Source organism: Mustela erminea, chromosome 8 (genome assembly GCF_009829155.1).
Source record: "Mustela erminea isolate mMusErm1 chromosome 8, mMusErm1.Pri, whole genome shotgun sequence".
NCBI classification, from domain to species: domain Eukaryota; kingdom Metazoa; phylum Chordata; class Mammalia; order Carnivora; family Mustelidae; genus Mustela; species Mustela erminea.
In genome coordinates, this window is record NC_045621.1 from 9,733,966 (window position 1) to 9,753,944 (window position 19,979).

Sequence of the window (19,979 nt, forward strand, 5' to 3'; positions counted from 1 at the left end):
TCAAAACAAGAAAATGCTTAATTTCCAACAAGCAGTAAAACCTAAGGGCTGAAGGATGCTTTGGAAGGAGCAAAAAGAGAAAGGTGATTGAAGAGGATATCCTGTCCCTACACTCAAAAGTTTCCACATCTACAGTGATTTTTCTCCAAAGATTATGAACATTCTTTTTTAGCCCTCCATTGACAACCTCTCTTTTATTCTACTTTATTGGCTGCAATTTTGAAAACAATTCTCTAAACTAGAGAAACAGAAAACTGGGTTAGGGGTACAGGCATACAGATGTGATTTCTTTGGGCATTAAATATGACTGACAGGCAATTTATCCAATAAAGAAAGGTACATGTTTCTAAAGTGTATGCCTTCCATGGTAGGGAATGCAGACAGTATTAATTAAGCTTTTACTAATCAGAATCTAGAAACCGTACGTGAGGAAACTTTCAATCATTACGCAGTCAATACAGGTTGAATGCTCATTACGTGTTAGACATTTATAAGGTATACAAAGTTGAGTAAGAAATAAGTTTATAAGGTGGCAAAAAGGATAAAGCAAATATACAAATCATTTATACTAAAATAAATGAATAAAATAGAAATTGAGGAGGTGCATAAGACAAAGGGATTTCTCCTAGTCAAGGTTTAGAAAACACAAGATGCAGGAAGTGATGTGCTGGATCTTGAGTGAGATTTTCTGATGAATAGATTGGCAATCCATAAGAGCAGAGGCAAGGAAGTGGAAAATTATGGGTCACGTTAGGCAATAGCAACGTTCCCGAAGAGGCAGAAGAGGATGCAGTCAAGAGCCAGGGTGGACAGTTCATCTGTGATAAGAAAGAAGGATTCTTCCAATTTAGAGACAGAAGCAAAACCTACTGGGTGAATCTTAAGAGCAATTTGAGGTAGAGGAGATCTTTTTCGTAGCTTCGACCTCATCAGATTAGGGGGCAGGTTAATCTTTCGAGAAGGAGAGGGATGAAAGTTACTCACTGGGTGAATCTTAAGAGCAATTTGAGTTAGAGGAGATCTTTTCGTAGCTTCGACCTCATCAGATTAGGGAGCAAGGTAATCTTTTGAGAAGGAGAGGGATGAAAGTTATCTTCAGATCCATTTATTCTAAGAACTTTACTTCAGAGACATGTCTAGAGGGGTTATGGTCTGTTCAAGGAGACCGTTTATACAGGAAACTAGAGTCCAGGTTTTATTTTTTTTTAAAGATTTTATTTATTTATTTGACAGAGAGAGATCACAGCTAGGCAGAGAGGCAGGCAGAGAGAGAGAGGAGGAAGCAGGCTCCCTGCTGAGCAGAGAGCCTGATGCGGGACTCGATCCCAGCACCCTGAGATCATGACCTGAGCCAAAGGCAATGGCTTAACCCACTGAGCCACCCAGGCGCCCCTAGAGTCCAGGTTTTATGATTTCAACTCTTAGTGTTCTTTCTTGGTAAAGGTCAAAATCCCCCAAAGACCTATATACTGAAAATAATTTTCTAAGTTAAGCATTTCTCATCAAACAAGTAACTTTGATGTGAGAATGTGATAATTCAGGCTATAAAAGAAATCAGATGAACCCTTATAAATATCTCTTTTTAGAGGAAAACAAAGGAGATTTATTGCTTTCAGCTGAAAGACCACAACAGAAGCACTGTGTGCTAAATAGAGACAGCCTCTGGCTATGGTTCAGGAGACTACTGGGTTCCACTAAGTAGCCCCATTTTCTTATCGTCACACTGTTTTTGTGGACCTGGTATCTAGCTATTCTCGTACAACCCAGAAAGAGAACTCAGTCTGGTTCTGTGAACCCTGAAATCAGTAGTTCCAAACGATGTCTTAGTTTTGATTACTTTCAAGGATTTTACGTAGTTGGAAGTTAGAGAGGCAAAATGGTTTCTGGTCATTCATGCTACTTGGTAATCCAAGGATGAACTAATAACATCAATAGTTCTTGGACTTTAGGCAGCCTGGCAAGTTTGAGGTTGGCAACTGATGGTTTCTTTTTTTTTTAAGTAATTTTTTTAAAAAGATTTTTATTTCTTAGAGAGAGCGAGTGAGAGCGTGCACATGGGCATACGTGCACATGGGTATGGAGGGGGGCAGAGGGAAAGAGAATCTCAAGGAGACTCTGTGCTGAATGCAGAGCCTGACTCAGGGCTTGATCTCACAACCCTGAGATCATGACCTAAGCTGAAACCAAGAATCAGATGCTTAACTGACAGAACCACCTAGGTGTCCAATAGCTGTCAGTTTCAAGTATGAATGCAACATTGGATCACTGGTAACAGAGGAAGGATTAGAAGAGAAAAAGGAGTTAAGGTTATAGAAGAAAAATTTTCAGTAGACAATATATCCCTCTTCTTTATATCTGGCAGAGACAGTTCTGCAATGGTTTTGTAGGCTGAAGGACTATTTGCACAGATATAAAAATGAACTTACTGGGATGGAGAGCAGGATGGACTTACCACCCTTGTCATTTAAAAATAGCGAATGCCAAGCTTCCAATGTGCATGCATGTGCATGCTAAGAGATTGAAAATCTCCCTGAGATATTCCTTGGGCCAGCAAATGGGGAAACATTTGAATGAGTCCTGGGGAAGGAACCATTCTGAGTCTACTGAGCCGAGACTCTGCAAGAATGGTGTTTTTGGTTCTGCGATTTCCCAACCAGGTTTTCAGTTACGAGATTTAGTTTCAGGGAAAGACCTTAGCATCCAGGACAGGAGATTGCTAATTTTGCCATAGTGTTACTATTGACCTAGAGGAAACTATATTTTTGCACAGAATTTGCATTTAAAATCTATTGATATGGTTCATGAGGTTTTACAGGCTGTGGGACAGTTAATTCAAACAAACCATTTATGGAAAGTTACCCAAATAAAATTTTGATTAATGGGTTGATTAGCTAATATCATGCTAACTGATATGAGCATGTTTTGGTACCACTTTTTCTCCCTTAGTATCAGTCTTTATTAGTTAGGAGAAGTCACAATAATTCTCTAACTCATGCTTGGGAATCTTTTCTTTAAGGACCAGATCACAAATATTTTATGATTTATAGGCCTTATGGCCTCTATTGCAAGTACTTAACGCTAGGTTCTATTTTAATGCAAAAGCAATCACAGACAATATGCAAACAAATTGGACTTATGTTCCAATAAATCTTTATTTATCAAAGTGGGTGGTGGGCCATAGTTTGGTGACTGTTGCTCTAGTCCAATGAATATTTTTTACTAAATCCCGAGTGTCTGGCAAAAGGTTACACACTGGCAGAATTGGGGCAGAAATCTAGACATCTTCTTTCCTTTTCTTTTTTTTTTTTTGACATTTTTTCCTACTCCATTAAAAGTTAAAAAATATAATTACAAAAGAATATCCATTGGATATATAGAAGATGTAAAGCATAATAATAAAATGAACACCTGTGTTACTGTCAAAAGTCATAAAAAAAGAAGACATTACCACTTCTTTTGAAGCTTTGTGTCTGCTCCACCCCAGCTCCTTCCTTTTTCTCTTCACCCTGGAGGTGTTTACCTGCCTGAATTTGGTGTTTTTTATTCACTTATTTTTCTTCATGGTTTTACTACTCATGTATTTATATCCTTCTTGTAGTGTTTAAAAGTCATTCTTAGATGGTTTTATTTCATTTCTCTTGTATTCTGAAGTTTAGAAAAAGATGGCCAAATTTTGCTTAGTGAATAGTTGCACATTTCTGTTTTGGTTTATTCTTGGCAATATGCTGAGAAGGTCCAGGAAGCCAGAGTAGAGGACCTAGATTATTTGATTTTAATTCATTTCATGGCCAAATCTTGGGTTTCTTGTGACAGAGCGGAGAACGTTACAGGCTGACAGACAAGTGTAGGAGTTTAGTGGCTGTCTTCTCCCACCCCCCTTCCTCAGGAAATTGCTGTGGTAAATCAGGGCTGTTTCTAGGAATGGCAAGGTCTAGTTAGTCTGACAGTGATTTTATCTTTGAACAAAATGCATACGATAGTACCATAACTTTTCCAAATTATAGGATGCGGAGAAATTCTTTATGAAAAATTTTGTTTTTGTGCATTTAATAAAAAAGGTCAGTCTCAATCATAATATTTTGTCAACAATCAAAAACATAACTAGTGCTATTTGTGTGTATTAGATATGTGAATATTTGCTACTAGAATATGATTTAGATGGATATATTTCCTTGCTTTCTAAGGACCCCAAACTTTTCCAGAATCTAATTTTTTCAGGGCATGCCTTTGATGACTCTGTATAAAAGCATGTTGTGATCTGCTTATACAAATACTCCCTCCATTTCCCTTTCTCTCCTTCCTTCCTTCCCTTCTTTCTTTCTTTCCTTCTCTCTCTTTTTCTTTCTTTCACATCTGTAGATAATTTAGCTGGCTTATTATAGATTATTTTCAAGGATAGTGAAAATTTTGAGCTAATATATCTAATATAGCTATATAATATAAAAAATATATATGTATATATAAAATAATAATATTTTAAATATTAAATAATATATAAATATATATAATAATATAATATATATAAAATTTATATATATAATATATAAAATTTGAGCTAATCTATCTATCTACCTATCTTTGCCTGGTCCCCCCACCAAGAGGACTGGTGTGTGGGTTATATCTCTGACCATGGCATGGGATGGAAAGAGCTGGGCTTTTGCTGTGAGAGGTTAGCACCATTCTCCACTGTCTCTCCCAGTTACCTCAAAATATTTTTTTCAGATTGCCATACAAGTTGCTACTTCCCTGGACTATCATTTCATATTTCAATTACTTTAGTACTTTCCTGTCTGGACTGCTTTCTTCTTTATCAGTGGTTCTCAGTTCTGGCTGCATATTGGAATCACCTGAAGTGTAAAAAAATACTAATGTTTTGTCCATCCCATAGTGATTTTGATTTAATTGGTCTGGGGTACCATCAGGGCAAATTAAAGTCATATAACATTAATAAAATCATATTACATTTTTAAAAGGTCTCTAGATGAGTCTAATGAGCATCTAAGGACAAGAGTCACTGCTCTAGTAGAAGAGGGTCATCTGTTTTAACCTATCATCTGATGTGAGAGATGTTTGAAAGGGAGAATGGATAGAACTTGGGGAATGATGAACATGATTGGGATCAGGAAGTAGGATGTGCATAGGATGTTGTTTAGGTTTTGGGTCAGTTCAATTTACTGAGATAGCAAAAATAGGCATCGTGCTTAGGGGAGAAAGTGATTATTCAGTTCTGGTTTGAGAATTTGAGCAACCCAGCGGACATCCATTTGGAGATAAGAAAGAACATCTGAAATATTAAAGCTGACCAAAATTGGAATAGGGGTTTATTCTCTATTGCTAAATATATTAAAGTCTCCCTGCCAGATGCTTATCAACTTTTGCTCAAATATTTCTGGCAGTAGAGAATGAATTACCAATTCTGTCTTTTTTTTTTTTTTTTTTAAAGATTTTTAGGCAGAGAGGCAGGCAGAGAGAGAGAAACAGGCTCCCCGCTGAGCAGAGAGCCCGATGCGGGGCTCGATCCCAGGACCCTGGATTATGACCTGAGCCGAAGGCAGAGGCTTTAACCCACTGAGCCACCCAGGTGCCCCTGAATTACCAATTCTGTCTTTGAAGCAGCTAATTTGGAAGTTCTTCCTTCCTTTGGAGCTATTCATGAACAAGTCCACTTTCTCTTCCATGCCTGAGAAGAAATCTATTCTCAAATGTTTTTCCCTGGGCTCCAGGTTACCAGTTCCTTACTTAACATGCTTGAAATAGTCATACTGTCTAGCATATCCTCTTACCAAGCCAGCTAAAACATGAATGTTAAATACCCTAAACTTGATTAGTAAAGGGAATACGCATTTCTCGATCAGTTTCCTTCTAGCAACATTAAATATCATAACTCTTTAAAAAAACCCTGTATATGCTTACAGTGTAGAAGAGGTAATATTCTTCTCTGAACTATATGTTTTTCTTTCTTTCTATACCCCATTACATTTAGAAAAATAATTAGATTTAAGGATAGAAAATTTATGTAAAATATGTTACACTTTGTTGAATAAAAAAATCACTTTTAACTATCTTAAGAATTTATCTCAGTGTGGAAAAATACTTGACCTCTTTGTTTCAAGAATGAAGATAGTGGTCATTTAAAAGCCTGTAAATTTATAGAAAAGTATAATCACTTTAAAAAAAGGTCAAAATGTGAGACTTTTGCTATTTCTCTTGTGGAAGATTTAATCTTCAAGGATTAATGTGGCATTCAGTTTCCCACTGCTTCTATTCCAGAAGGTATGCACACATTTGGATAAGTGAGCTCCCTTTTCTTCCCTTGGAAACTGTTTTGAGCTTGGAATTTGCTGTTTAGATCATGATTCATACGTCAGAGAAGAATTAGAGTCTCCTTTAGGTACTTGGCAGAGCCAGGACATGTTTCCATATATAGCTGAAAAAAACCTTTGTCGCCCATTCTGGCTTGCAAGAATGTTATTAAAAGTTCATTCCTGAGTGCTTTTCTGCCAAGGAACAGCAGTGGGCACTGAAAATTTTGTGCCTGGAAGAATTAAGGTTTGCTCCAACATAGAGGCTTTACTGTGTGTTCTGGGAACCTTTCCTAGGTGTCCTCGGTCACTCCCCTCAAAGCACTTAGATGCACATCTGTGGGTGGCAACTGTTGATTCTTTCCTGGCCCACTTCTTAGTCATGGTTCGGGGGAAGCCCTCTGAGCAGGCTTTACAGAGACAAATCAAGGCACTGCCTAATCTCCTGAGTCATGGCCAGAGGCTCCTCACTTACTCTCTGAGGATGGGATCTGTTTACCTCAGAGTTGCCTCTCTGAAAGGATATTTGGAATTTTGGATGGTGGCCTGGAATTTTGGAGAGTGGAGTTCTCTAGGGAAAAGTTGTGCTGGTAGCAGTCAGCTTATAAAGTTTATACTGTCTGCCCTTTGATAAGGGTCATATGATGTAGTAAATGTTCTTTGGGAAAATGAGAAATCCAGTTGATCTTCAATTCTGGCTCTGCACATACTGTGACCTTCAGGCATCGGTGTGGGGAAATGTACCTTTCCTTCCAGCTCCACCTGCTGTGGTTCTACCAGCCTTGGGGCTCATCTTCAACACAAAGTGAAACAGGCCTGTGTTTGAATCTTGGTCCTTACTCAAAGTAGGGCTTTGGTCAAGTTAGTTTGCTTCTTTGGGCTTGTTTTCCTCATCTGTAAAAGGGGCTTAACAATGCTTATTGCACAGGGTTTTAGGGGAGAATTAAATGAGGTTTGGTGCTTTCTCAGTAAAGCAAGTTTTTTTTTTTTTTTTTTTTTGGTCAAAAGAGTATGAACCTTGGAACCATTCACGTTCAGGTTCTACCCTGTTCTGTTCTTCCCTAGCTGCATGGTCTCTAACTAAAGACATCCAAGCATTTACATTCTATAATTCTTCACTTCATTCTGTATAAAACTGTATCAGACTCGGAAGGCTGTTAAAGATTTAAGCGGACCATCCTGCCCATCTTACTTGGACAGCACTTAGAGGAGGGCTCCAGAAGCGTCAGCTCCTTTCTTACTCCCTTCTCCAAAGGCCTGTCCCGAGCCCTCCCTCTATCCCACCACTGTCCTTTGTCTTGCCCTTTCAGTTTTTTTTATTTTGTTTTTGTTAATAATCTTACTTCATAACTTCTTTTATGCTGTTTCTCATTGGAAGTCTGTCTCTTCCCTACTTTGTGACAATTCCTTGGAAATGGAGTCTTCATCTCTTTGTTTCAATAGGCCTGAGGTATTAAACCACATTTCTTTCTTCCCAGCAACCTGGAAAAATCCCCTTAAATTCTCTTAAACTTGAATTTCAGCTTAATTCAGAGTTAATTTCTAAATCTTTTCTGCCAAGTCAAATATCCTGCAATAAATGACTAGGAAAGTAAATAGCTTTGTGTTCAATGTAATATGTATCACATTTGGTATTTACTTTTAAGTCCAGTAACTTTGTGTCTTCGTTGTTGATATGCAAACTTGTAAGAGAGAGGTTAGAATAAAGCCTACCAAGAAATAAAAGCTTTACACTTTGATGTTAAAATCAATGGACATGGTGTTTATTTAAAACAAACTAAGCTTGCACACATTGTAAAATAAATCATAATGCAGAATGTTGGTGTCTTGAGTACAGTGCACCTTATTTGAAAGTCCCAAGAGCACATATTTGTGATATTGATTCACTGATCTTATTAATAATAGTTTAGCAATTTGGAAAAGAGAAACTTCTGAGAGAATATACAAAAATCAAATTTTTGTCAAGAATAGAAAAAAAGTGCAATTGCAGGGTCATAGGGAAGTTCTATTTTTAATTTCTTGAGGAATCTCCACACTGTTCTCCAAAGAGGCTGCACCAACTTGCATTCCCACCAACAGTGTAAGAGGGTTCCCCTTTCTCCACATCCTCTCCAACACATGTTGTTTCCTGCACTCCTGGGTATTTATCCCAAAGATACAGATGTCGTGAAAAGAAAGGCCATCTGTACCCCAATGTTTATAGCAGCAATGGCCACGGTCGCCAAACTGTGGAAAGAACCAAGATGCCCTTCAGCGGACAAATGGATAAGGAAGTTGTGGTCCATATACACTATGGAGTATTATGCCTCATCAGAAAGGATGAATACCCAACTTTTGTAGCAACATGGACGGGACTGGAAGAGATTATGCGGAGTGAAATAAGTCAAGCAGAGAGAGTCAATTATCATATGGTTTCACTTATTTGTGGAGCATAACAAATAGCATGGAGGACAAGGGGTGTTAGAGAGAAGGGAGTTGGGGTAAATTGGAAGGGGAGGTGAATCATGAGAGACTATGGACTATGAAAAACAATCTGAGGGGTTTGAAGTGGCGGGGGTGTGGGAGGTTGGGGTACCAGGTGGTGGGTATTATGGAGGGCATGGATTGCATGGAGCACTGGGTGTGGTGAAAAAATAATGAATACTATTTTTCTGAAAATAAATAAATTGAAAAAATTAAAAAAAAGAATAGAAAAAAAGGTTTTCTTAGAGCAAGTTTTCTTAAGCTTAGTCAGGCTTTGATACAATTTGGAACTGCATGACACAGTATATTTTATTTGCCTTTTGAAGGTCATCCAGTGCTTGCAGGTATCCTGAATGTTAGGTGGGCGAAATCTGGGAGCTCCTGATACCCCCTTCCCCCTCTTCTCTCTCTAGCATTCTTCTTAATTTGTGTGGAATGCCAAATATCCTGAGTCTGGTATCCGAACACTTTTAGAATATAATATTGATTGAAACAAGGATAGTTTTCAGTAAAACACTGGGCATTTGCTCAATGACCTGTAGCACTGCCTGTGCCTTTGTCCCAGGCTGCAGTATCCACTGCCCCTGAGTCCCTGCCAGAACACACAGAGAAGCATTCCAGACCCCCCTAGAACGCATTCCTTGCATGCATAGCAATCTCTGGAAAGTTATGCTTTTGAAGAAAATAGAGGGAGGTGTTACGGCTTCATGCATCCTAACAGCTCCGGGGTTATTCCCTACTACCAGAGCCTTCAGAGGCCTCACTGAAAATAAATTGTGAGTGGCGCCATTGGACACTGCTACAGGGGGTGTTGAAGATACATTCATTCCCTTGCTCTCTCACGCAGTGATATTGAAGAAGTTGGAGTCTGTGGACAATCAGTTTGGTTTTCTGACTAGACAAGGAATAGTAAAACCTTTCTCTTTTTCCCAGGACTTTCAGATTTTGGTTTGGGAAAGGTCCTTTGATTTCAACAATGTAAGCTTAAATACGTTGAAATGGAATGTTGGGAGCAACGCTAAAACTGTGTACTTTAGCATAAAGGATAGGAGGTGAACAGCTTTCCCTTTGGTGTGACTCCATGGGTCTTCCTCACTCTTTCCTTCTGGAGGCAAAGGTAACTTGGTTACTAGGCAAAAAGTGCCTCTGTGAAGACTGGGAAGGTTTTCATGTATGTGTTAATCATATTTGATACTCTCAGTGCTACTTTGCCACGTTGGAGTCCCATACCTTAATGTGGTTGGTAATTATGTTCTCCATCAATGACATTCAGCTGTAGAAAAGACTGCTTCATAGTTAAAGCTTTCTTAGCATAAAATGCAAATGAAATAAAAACAGCAACAAACAGTAACTGGTTTACAGGAGTGCTGCAGCCTGACCTAGGCCAGTGTGTTATGGAGGACTACTAGGTTCTTTCTGATAGAAAGCAGCTATAGTAGTTAGGGACAGGCACAAGTCAGCTTCTCCGTGACACTCCCTTGCCGGGTTACAGTGAAAGTAAGACTTGAACAAATTCCATCATACACAGAGACAAGTTTTAGATAAACATTTATTATTACACAATTCATTCAACTTGTTGATGGAGTTGCAAGTAATCAGGGAAGAAATGTTTTATCCACATATTGCATGACAGCTTTACTCAAGGCAAAAAAGACAATATTCTAGGGTAGGGGCAGGATTCAGTTAACTCCTTCCCAGAATCCTCCAAACTTATGGCTGGACACAGGATTGTTTAGGGATCAGCCTTCAATGCCACCTCGGAGGGTGGAGGTGAAGAGTCTTTCAGGTTCCTATGCCCTTTCCATGCAAAAGTGCAGAGTATCTCTTAATATTTTTTAACCCATTCATATACTTGAATGTCATGAATTTTGCCAATGACACTGCATTTTTAACACCCATTACACTAAATAATAAGCCATTTTTTTCGTATGAACACTCATTTCTAACATTCATTATGCTAAGTAGTAAACCCTCTCGTTATGACTAGATTTAAAGAGACTGGGAGATATGAAGAGTTTGGAAGTATTTGTGGTAGCCACTGATTGTGTGACCCTCCTGATTAAACGTTAACTAACCTTCCCAGGAGTGTGTGCCACTGATTCAGGTAACTGACACACTAGCTTAAGTTTGTTCGCACATTCATAATGTTAAAGCATCTGAGAGTAATTTACAACCCATGTGAAATGAGCTATAAAGGAAAAGGGAAAAGTGAATGAAAGTAAATATCTGATTGACATTTTTGTGCAAACAAAATGTAAAAAAAATAGTCCTATATGCAGTTGTTGACACATGTCCTCAGCACATGAAAGAGATATTGTGAAACAGATTTATCAGATAAGAACCCTGTATGTGTCTGGGTGACTTATTAAGTCACTTAGTTCAATAAATTTTTATTGAGTACCTACTTTGTGTGGGGGATAGAGATGAAAGGGGCAGTTCTTGGTCTCAGCCCATTTTTAGTGGTACAGATAAGGTCATGATGTGAGGCAGCTGCTGCAAAATTCCAGGAGGCACCACTTGTTATCTATTTATTTTTAAAGATTTTATTTATTTATTTGGAGAGAAAGAGACAGAGAGAGCTTGAGTGAGGGGAGAGGCAGAGGCAGAGAGAGAGGGACAAGCAGACTTCTTGCCAAGCTGGGAGCCCAATAGGGGCTGGATCCCAGGATCCTGAGATCAAGACCTGAGCCAAAGTCAGATGCTTAACTGACGGAGTCACGCAGGTGCCCCAGGGAGACACCACTTGTTATAAAAGAACAATAGGCCCTGATGTAGTATCTGGGAGGAGCAACATAGTGGCTGAGCGGAGTTTGCTGTTTCCTCTTAAAGTAACATGACTCATCTTGTTGGGAGTAAGAATTGGATAAAGGAGCATTTATTTAAAACATTGTCAGGACATGGAACTCTTCCCAGGGAGCCAAAATACCATTTAGAGTTCCAGAGATCCTGAGTTCTTGTTTTGGCTGCACTCCTTAGTTTGCAGCTCAGGTAGGAACAATCCCGTCTTCTTAATGAGATTGAAGTGATTAATAAACTTGGAGCTCTGAAGGGGTTTAATCTCTAACTATCTGGTAACTTTTTTTTTAATGTTTGGAAACGATAATGATTCATATTTTTTTTAATGTTTGGAAGCAATAATGATTCACATGATTAAAGCTGATCTTAAGGATCATCCAGTAAAAAGAGTCATGGCAGCTTCAACAATGCACTATAAAGTAGCAGAATTTGTATGTATTCAGTCCCATTTTATGGGGAGCCAAGAAGTCAGACTCTTACTTCCTGACCATATTTAAACGGAAAATGCGTTCAGGAGGGATTTCAAGTGTCAAATGAGAAATAAAGAGGGGGAAATAGTCAGAAGATGCTCTTTCCAGGAGCTCTGTGGGTATGGGGAAGTTTTTGCTTAAACTCAAAATTTTACTTTCTAGAAGATTAAAAAGAAAAAAAAGTCTTGGTGATGACAGGTTAGGAAGTGCCCAGTTGAGTGGTGCTGAAGGGCTAAGGAGAGGTGGGTAGAGCATGTCTCTTCTCACAGCATGGGCTCCTTTCATGCAAGTGACTGGCTGATCCTCCATGAGGACTTCAGACGCTGGTATTGATTTCCAGCCCGACAACATTCACTGCCATGAGGCGCTGACACCCCCCTGAACTCGAAGTTCCAACTCACATGGCTAGAGGGGCTTGACAGTGGGAGGCTGGGAGGTATTGAGGGGTTACTCTTTGGCCAATGACAGTTTCTGAGGTATCTCAGTTACTGTAATTTTTAGACGTGGCATACAATTTTTGGCATACAATGGAGAAATGGCTAAATTAGCATTAAACAATGTAGCAGCTTTAGTTGGGGTAGCCGAGGAACCTCGTAGGCCAAAGTCTGTGCTGCTTGTGGTTTTGTAAGTGCTGGCACTTGGAAATATTGAAACCTGGCCTTGGTGCTAAGCAGGACATCTTTGAGGCATGGAAGTCTGTGCCTCTCTGTACTTCACTCAGTAGCAGGACATTTCCAGCAATAAGATACATTATTTTGACTGTTCACCAGTTGTTTGTGGAGATGAATGGTTGTTTCATTCCTGTTTCATAGGGAGTGATGATTTTAAAAATAGTTTTAAAAAATAATCTGATTTGGTGTCTAAAATGAAATATTTTATGAACTGGGAACAAATAGAAGCTGTTTCTAGCTTTTTAGCCTTGAGTTTTTAGGCATTGTGGGTATTCCATATTGGTTAAGATCACAGACTTTGGACTCAACCTCCCTGCATTCAAATAGTGGCTCAGTTGCTTATGAGCTATAAACGTTTTTCAGTGTTTCTTAAGCCTCAGTTTCCTAATTTAGGGGATAGGGATACTGATAGTACCTTCCTTTTAGGGTTGTTGTGAAGAATAAGTGAAATAATCCATACACTGTACTCAGAGTATCTGGCACACAGCTCATAGTCAAAACACATTAATAATATCATCATTATCATCATCACCGGCTGAAGCAGTTTAAACAGGATGAAGTAACAGTTAACAATGTAAGAGTGAAGGCCAATTCAAGTTGCATATTGCATATTAGATGCTGCCCAAAACTATAGTGAAGGGAAAATTGAGGGGGAACTCTGATACCCAGTGCCTGGGAAAATAATTTATGCTAAAAAGTTATTGCTGAACAGATACTTCACTAGAGAAGATATACTGATGGTAAATTAGCATATGAGAAGATGCTCCAAATCATTTGTCATAAGGGAATTGCAAGTTAAAACAATAGTATGATACCACTACACATCTTTTAGAATGGCAAAAATCCCCCCAAACCTGACAATACTAGTTGCTGGCAAGGATGTGGAACAGCAGTAACTCTCATTCATCGCCCATGGGAGACAGTCTGGCATTGTCTTACAAAGCTGAAAATGGTCTTGTCATGCAATCCAGCAGCTGCACTTCTGGGCATTTACCAAACCGATTTGAAAACTTACATCTATGTAAAAAACTGCATGTGAATGTTTATGGTAACTTCCACATGTTTATGGTAGTTCTACTAATAATCACCAAAAACTGGAGTCAACCAAGATATCCTCCAGTTGGTGAATGGATAAACAAACTGTGGTGTATCTATACAATGAAATTTTATTCAATGATAAAAGAATGATCTACCAAGCCACAAAAAGATGTAGATTAATCCTTAAAACATATTGCTAGGTAAAAGGCTACATATTGTATGATTCTGATGAGACAACATTCTGGAAAAGGTAAAACCGTAGTGACAGTAAAGCTATCAGTGGTTGCCAGCAGGCAACGGCTCAGGATCCAACAGGTGAGGCACGGGATTTTTTAGGCTGGTGAAACTATTTTGTATGGTGCTGTAACTGTGGATATGTGATACTGTGCATTTGTTAAAACCTATAGAACTTTATAGCACAGAGAGTGAACCTTAATATGTGAAAAAAATTCATTTATGAGGTCAGGGGATCCCAGGATTGAATGCAGATTGTGACAAAACAATCTAACTGTATTAAAAATGTCTAAAACAGCTTCACTGAAGGGAGTGATGGAAAAGGGTGCTGACCTAAGTAACTTTGGAAATGAGTGTGTAAGACTAAAGGCAAAAAAAAAACCCCAATTGTGCATAAGCACTGTACTAGGGTGAAAAAAGTTGTTTTTCATGGGGATGTGGGAGAACAATTCTGATACTGTTATGTATGTGAACTGGAGTTGAACAATTAAATAAATGAGTTGTAGATGGCGGGAGCCAGGTTGCTCATTGTTGGAGTGGGAGTTTACAAATAAGCCGGGAGAGGAGGCTAGAATAATTCATGTCCTTATGGATGAAAGTTGGAGACATCAGTACGATCTCATCATGTTTAGCTTAGTGTAGATAAAGAGGATACACCTAGTAATATTTATAGCTATGTCTGTATTCATGTGGGTTGATTTTTGCACATGTATCTCCTTACTCTGACAGCTGAGAGTACCTAAAAACAATGACACTCTGGTAGGAACTAGCATACCTAGTGCCAGATCTTGGTTTCTAATACCACTCTCTAGTAAAAGGAACCAGGGTTCCTTACAGAGGTGGATAATTCCAGAAATGGGCAGGATGTATGCAAGCTGGGCCTATAAGCATCTTACAGTACTAGAAAATAAGGAAGTGCTCAAAACAAAACAAAAGAAAGCAAAACAAAATGACAGTAACAAAAACAAATCGCAAAAAAAAAAAAAAAAAAATCCCCAACAACAACAAAAGCTCACAATGAGGAGTTATATCAAAGAGACACAGGAGCCAACCAGAAGACTCCCAATTGCCAAACTGGAAGTATTTGAGTAACAAAATAAAATGAAAACGTATAGGGTTATAATTCATAATATCGATATATATGAGTTCATACTGATATTAAGAGAACAGTATAGAAAAGAGGGTAAAAGTGACTTAACAGTGAAGAGATCTGGAGAATATTAGCCAATACGATCAAGATCAACACCAAAGTGATAAGTCATTTGATAGTATGCATGTATTTTGTATATGATGTGATAAAAATGTTACTTTACTTCTATAATCTTCTTCCTCAAAACCTACAACTCTAGTCTGATAATGAGAAAAACATTAGACAAATACCAATCAAAGGACAGTTTACAAAATGCTTGACTAATACTCCTCAAAACTATCAGTCATCAAAAACAAGGATTTCTGAGAAAGTATCATGGCCAAGAGGAACTAAGGAGACATGAAATTAAATGTAATGTGGTATTTTAGGGGCACCTGGGTGGTTTAGTGGGTTAAGCCTCTGCCTTTGGCTCAGGTCATGATCTCAGGGTCCTGGGATCGAGGCCCACATCGGGCTCTCTGCTCAGCATGGAGCCTGCTTCCTCCTCTCTCTCTGCCTACTTGTAATCTATCTCTCTGTAAAAAAAAAAAAAAAAAAAAAAGTAATGTGGTATTTTAGATGGGATCCTGAAACAGAAGAGGCATTAGGTAAAAACAAAGGAAGTCTGAATGAAGTATGGACTTTAATTAATAATAATGTATCATTAATGAGTCATTGACGATAAAAAATGTACCATTCTAATGTAAGATGTTAATAGAGGAAGCTGAATGTGAAGGTATATGGGAATTCTGTACTAACTTCATAAATTTTCTATAAAATTGTTTTGAAAATTAAAGTTTATTATAAAAATAATTGGTTTGGTTAAAAGAATTTTATTATTTTATTTTTTCAGTGTTCCAAAATTCATTGTTTATATGCCACACTCAGTGCTCCATACAATATGTGCCCTTCTTAATATCCACCAAAAAAAAAAAAAGAATTTTAAAAGGTAAAATCATGATTTTTATGCAGATATAAAAATTAGAGTGTTGAAAATTTTGTTTAACTGATTATGAAGGAACCAGGGAGATGCTCTAACCATTTAAAAAAGAATCTAAGTATGAAACACATTTATAGATCAAGAATATTGAAACAATTGTGCAAGTAGAGGCAAGACTAGCTTTTTTTCAGAATGAAGGAGATAAGTCAATTTTTAAAAAAATATTTATTTATTTAATTTAAGAGAGAGAAAGTGAGTGGTGAGGAGGGGCAAAGGGAGAGGAACAGAGAGAATCCCAGGCAGACTCCCCACTGAGTGCAGAGCCCCCATGCGGGGCTCAGTCCCACCACCGATGGGATCATGACCCGAACCAAAATCATGAGTCCAGTGCTCAACTTGTTGAGCCACCCGGGCACTCCAACATAAGTCAATTTAACCTCTACTGGACAACATAGAATTTACAAGTCTATAGACAAGAATTTGTTTTGGATTGCAGTTATCTACAATTTACAGAATTGTAGAATAACACCCATAAATTCAGCATCAGACAACCTAGTGAGGTATTTCCTAGACAATGCATACTTTTCTACTGAAACATAGTTTTTTCCCCCTCATGGTGCTTTCATCCTATATACCATTTACCATAATGGTATTTCAACATAACTCAAAAATATTGAGGTTATTCTTGGAGGTTCAACCTTCTTGCCAATTCTTAATGTTTTCCCTTTTGTCTTTGAAACGTTTATTCATTGACTCCCTTTATGGTTGTCATTAGTTCTATTCCAAAATATTTTGGCGCTCTGCCTTTTTGGCACATGGTCAGATTAAATTTCCTATCCCTTTTGAAGTTTGGCGTAGGCACATGACTTATGATGACCAATGAAACGAGAGTGGAAATGACTTATGTTCCTTCCTGAAAGAAATTTTAAGAACTCGTATAAGGTCTGTACATTTTCTTTTCCTGCTTTTCATGAGTGAGAAAATATGTATCTATTTTCTGTATACTTTTTTTTTTAAGAGAGAGAGAGTGCATGCAAGGGGTGGGAGGGGCAGAGGGACAAGGAGAGGGAATCTTAAGCATGTTCCACACCCAGTGCAGAGCCTGATGCAGGGCTCTATCTCCTGATCCATGAGATTATGACCTGAGCCAAAAATCAAGAGCCACTCAGGTGCTCTTCTTTATATCTTCCTGTATGCCTAATTTTCTAAGTGACTGTGAAGAGCAGAGCCTCCTTGATGACCTGTATTAGACTTGTAGCATGAATGAAAAATATACTGTCATTATGTTAAGTCACTAGAAGAAACATTACAAGTCTTTAAGTTACATTGCTTAAGTTTGAATCTTGGCCACACCATTTACTAGTTTAGTGGTCTGAGGGAAGCCCCTTAACCTCTCTGTGTTTTAATTTCCTCATGTGTAAAATGAGGATAATAATGTCTATGATGTAAGATCATTGTGATGATTAATTGAGATAATATATGCTATCCTTTGACACAAAGTTAATAATAGCCGAGTTCTTATTTATTCTTCGGTATTTTGGTTCTGTAACTCAAAAATTGTCATTGGCCTCCCAAATTATACATTTGAATTTATATATTAGGACAATATTGTTGAGAATAGTACAGCTATTCCTATAGGGCAATCTTGTAGAGGCAACTTTTACACTGACTGTCTCAGAATGCTCCCTGGAAGGCTTGCTTGTATCATCTTTCCTGCTAGTGCTTTTTATGTTGAGAGGTTTGTGAAACATGAGGAAATTGGATACCACGCTCTAGTATGAGATGCTCCATCAGTGACAGCAGAGGACAGAGAACCCGAGGAAGACTGAAATTAATTTCTTGGCATTAATTTTTCTTTTTCTAGCTCCTGAAATAGTATCCTTATCTTTTGAAAAATTATTATTAACCAAATGACTACTTCACTTTCTTTTAACATTTCTGCTAAGTGAAGTAATTGAAATTAATGAAATGATTATAAAACAATAAGTATACAATAAAATATGATAAAGTATCTAAGGTTGCCCACATAGCTCATGCATATTCAAATTACTGTAGTTATTATGGACATACTTGGTATAAAAGGATATACCGTTATCGTCTTGTGCCCTCTAGAAAAATATATATCTCTAAGAGTGGAATGAGTTGGGATATTTTCTATAAATTTCTTGCAGCCATTTTCCAAAAATGGAAGAATACCCAGCATTATTTGCAAACCAATTTAACGTTCATTGCAAACCAAAGCATGCAAGCCCTTTGTGTTTTGATTTATGAGTAGTTTAATTTCCCAGCTTAATGAAAAAGGATATAGAAATGAAATTAAAGGTGTATTTGTGCCTTTGGTATCTAGTGATTTTATTTCTTTTGAAAATTTGGTTTATATTGAATAATAGCAAGTGTCTTAGTCCATTTGGGTGGCTATAAGAGAGAGCCATAAACTAGGCAGCTTACAAACAACTTTTATTTTAATTTGCTTCTCACAGTTCTGGCAGCTAGGAAGCCCAAGATCAAGTTGTGGGCAGATGTGATGCCTTTGAAAGGCACCTTTCTGGCTCATAGAAATTTGTCTTCTTGCTATAACCTCACAGGGCAAAGGGGTGAGGGAGCTCTTTAGGGCCTATCTTTATAAGGGCAATAATCCCATTCATGAGGACTTTGCCCTCAGGACTTAATTGAGTCCCAAACGTACCACCCAGAAATGCCATCACATTGGGTGTTATGTTTCAACATATGAATTTTAGGGGCATGCTCAGATTATGTTAGGAATCTATCTTTTGTTGAGTGTTACAATGGCATGGAACCTATGAAATATAAAAATAAGAGGCACCTTTAGTAATTGGGGTCCTTGTCAAAGTCCGGGGGCGGGAGAAGCTTTTAGATGTGGTAAGAATGCCTTGATTATCAATACTGACATGCAGAAAACATACTCATATTTAATTCTTACAGATGTGGGGCACCTGGGTGGCTCAGCCATTAAATGGCTGCCTTCAGCTCAGCCCCTGATCCCAGGGTCCCGAGATCGAGGCCCACATTGGGCTTCCTGCTCAGTAGGAAGCCTGCTTCTCCCTCACCCACTCCCCCTGCTTGTGTTCCCTCTCTCGCTGTCTCTCTCTCTGTCAAATAAATCAATAGATAAAATCTTAAAAAAAAAAAAAAACAACTTGCAGATGTAAGCTTCTAGCAAACGCGATTTAATTAAACAGGTAGAAGTTGAAAATAAAAATATAAGTAGAATTTTAATTTGTTAAACAAGCAAATATTCCTTTAGTTTATGCTTGGAGACTTACCAACCAAGATGTCTCCATTTTTTGGTCACTTAATTTTTATGCATTCTCCACTTTTGTTCCCACTTGTGTACTTTTTTTTTTTTTTTTAAAGATTTTATTTATTTATCTGACAGAGAGAGATCACAAGTAGGCAGAGAGAGGGGGAAGCGACTCCCCACTGAGCAGAGAGCCCTATGTGGGGTTTGATCCCAGGACCCTGAGATTATGACTTGAGCTGAAGGCAGAGGCTTTAACCCACTGAGCCACCCAGGCACCCCCCGCCCAAACTTGTGTACTTTTGATCATACTGTTTCTCCATACGAAATGAACTTCTTGGAGCTTAAGGTCTAATAGAAGTTGTGTATCTTTTCTAAAATATCAGTTGACATCTCTGGCCCACACTGATCTTAGAATTTCTACAGATGTTGAAGTTGTTATTTTATAATTTAAGTTATGCAATCTTGCATTATAATCTCTATAGTTTATGTTTCTGTGTTTTTTTTTTTTCCCTTAAGGAAACCACCCTCTATACAGAATTCTGGGCACTGATAGAGACACCAAGTGCAGGATGATAGCTAAATTCTTAATTGCTAGAGATTAAAAGCAGTTATATCACAAAGATCTTTTCAGGTGGATCTTCATTGGTATTGACAGTGAAGGGAGCTCTGATATA

The 19,979-nt window shown here is 38.1% G+C and overlaps 1 protein-coding gene across 2 annotated transcripts in view; it reads left to right on the top strand.

Annotated features, from left to right (window-relative positions):
* The window catches only part of PLCL1 (phospholipase C like 1 (inactive)), a 352,432-nt gene that overhangs the window by 100,683 nt on the left and 231,770 nt on the right, over positions 1-19,979 (top strand). The gene's annotated exons all lie outside the window — the stretch shown is intronic.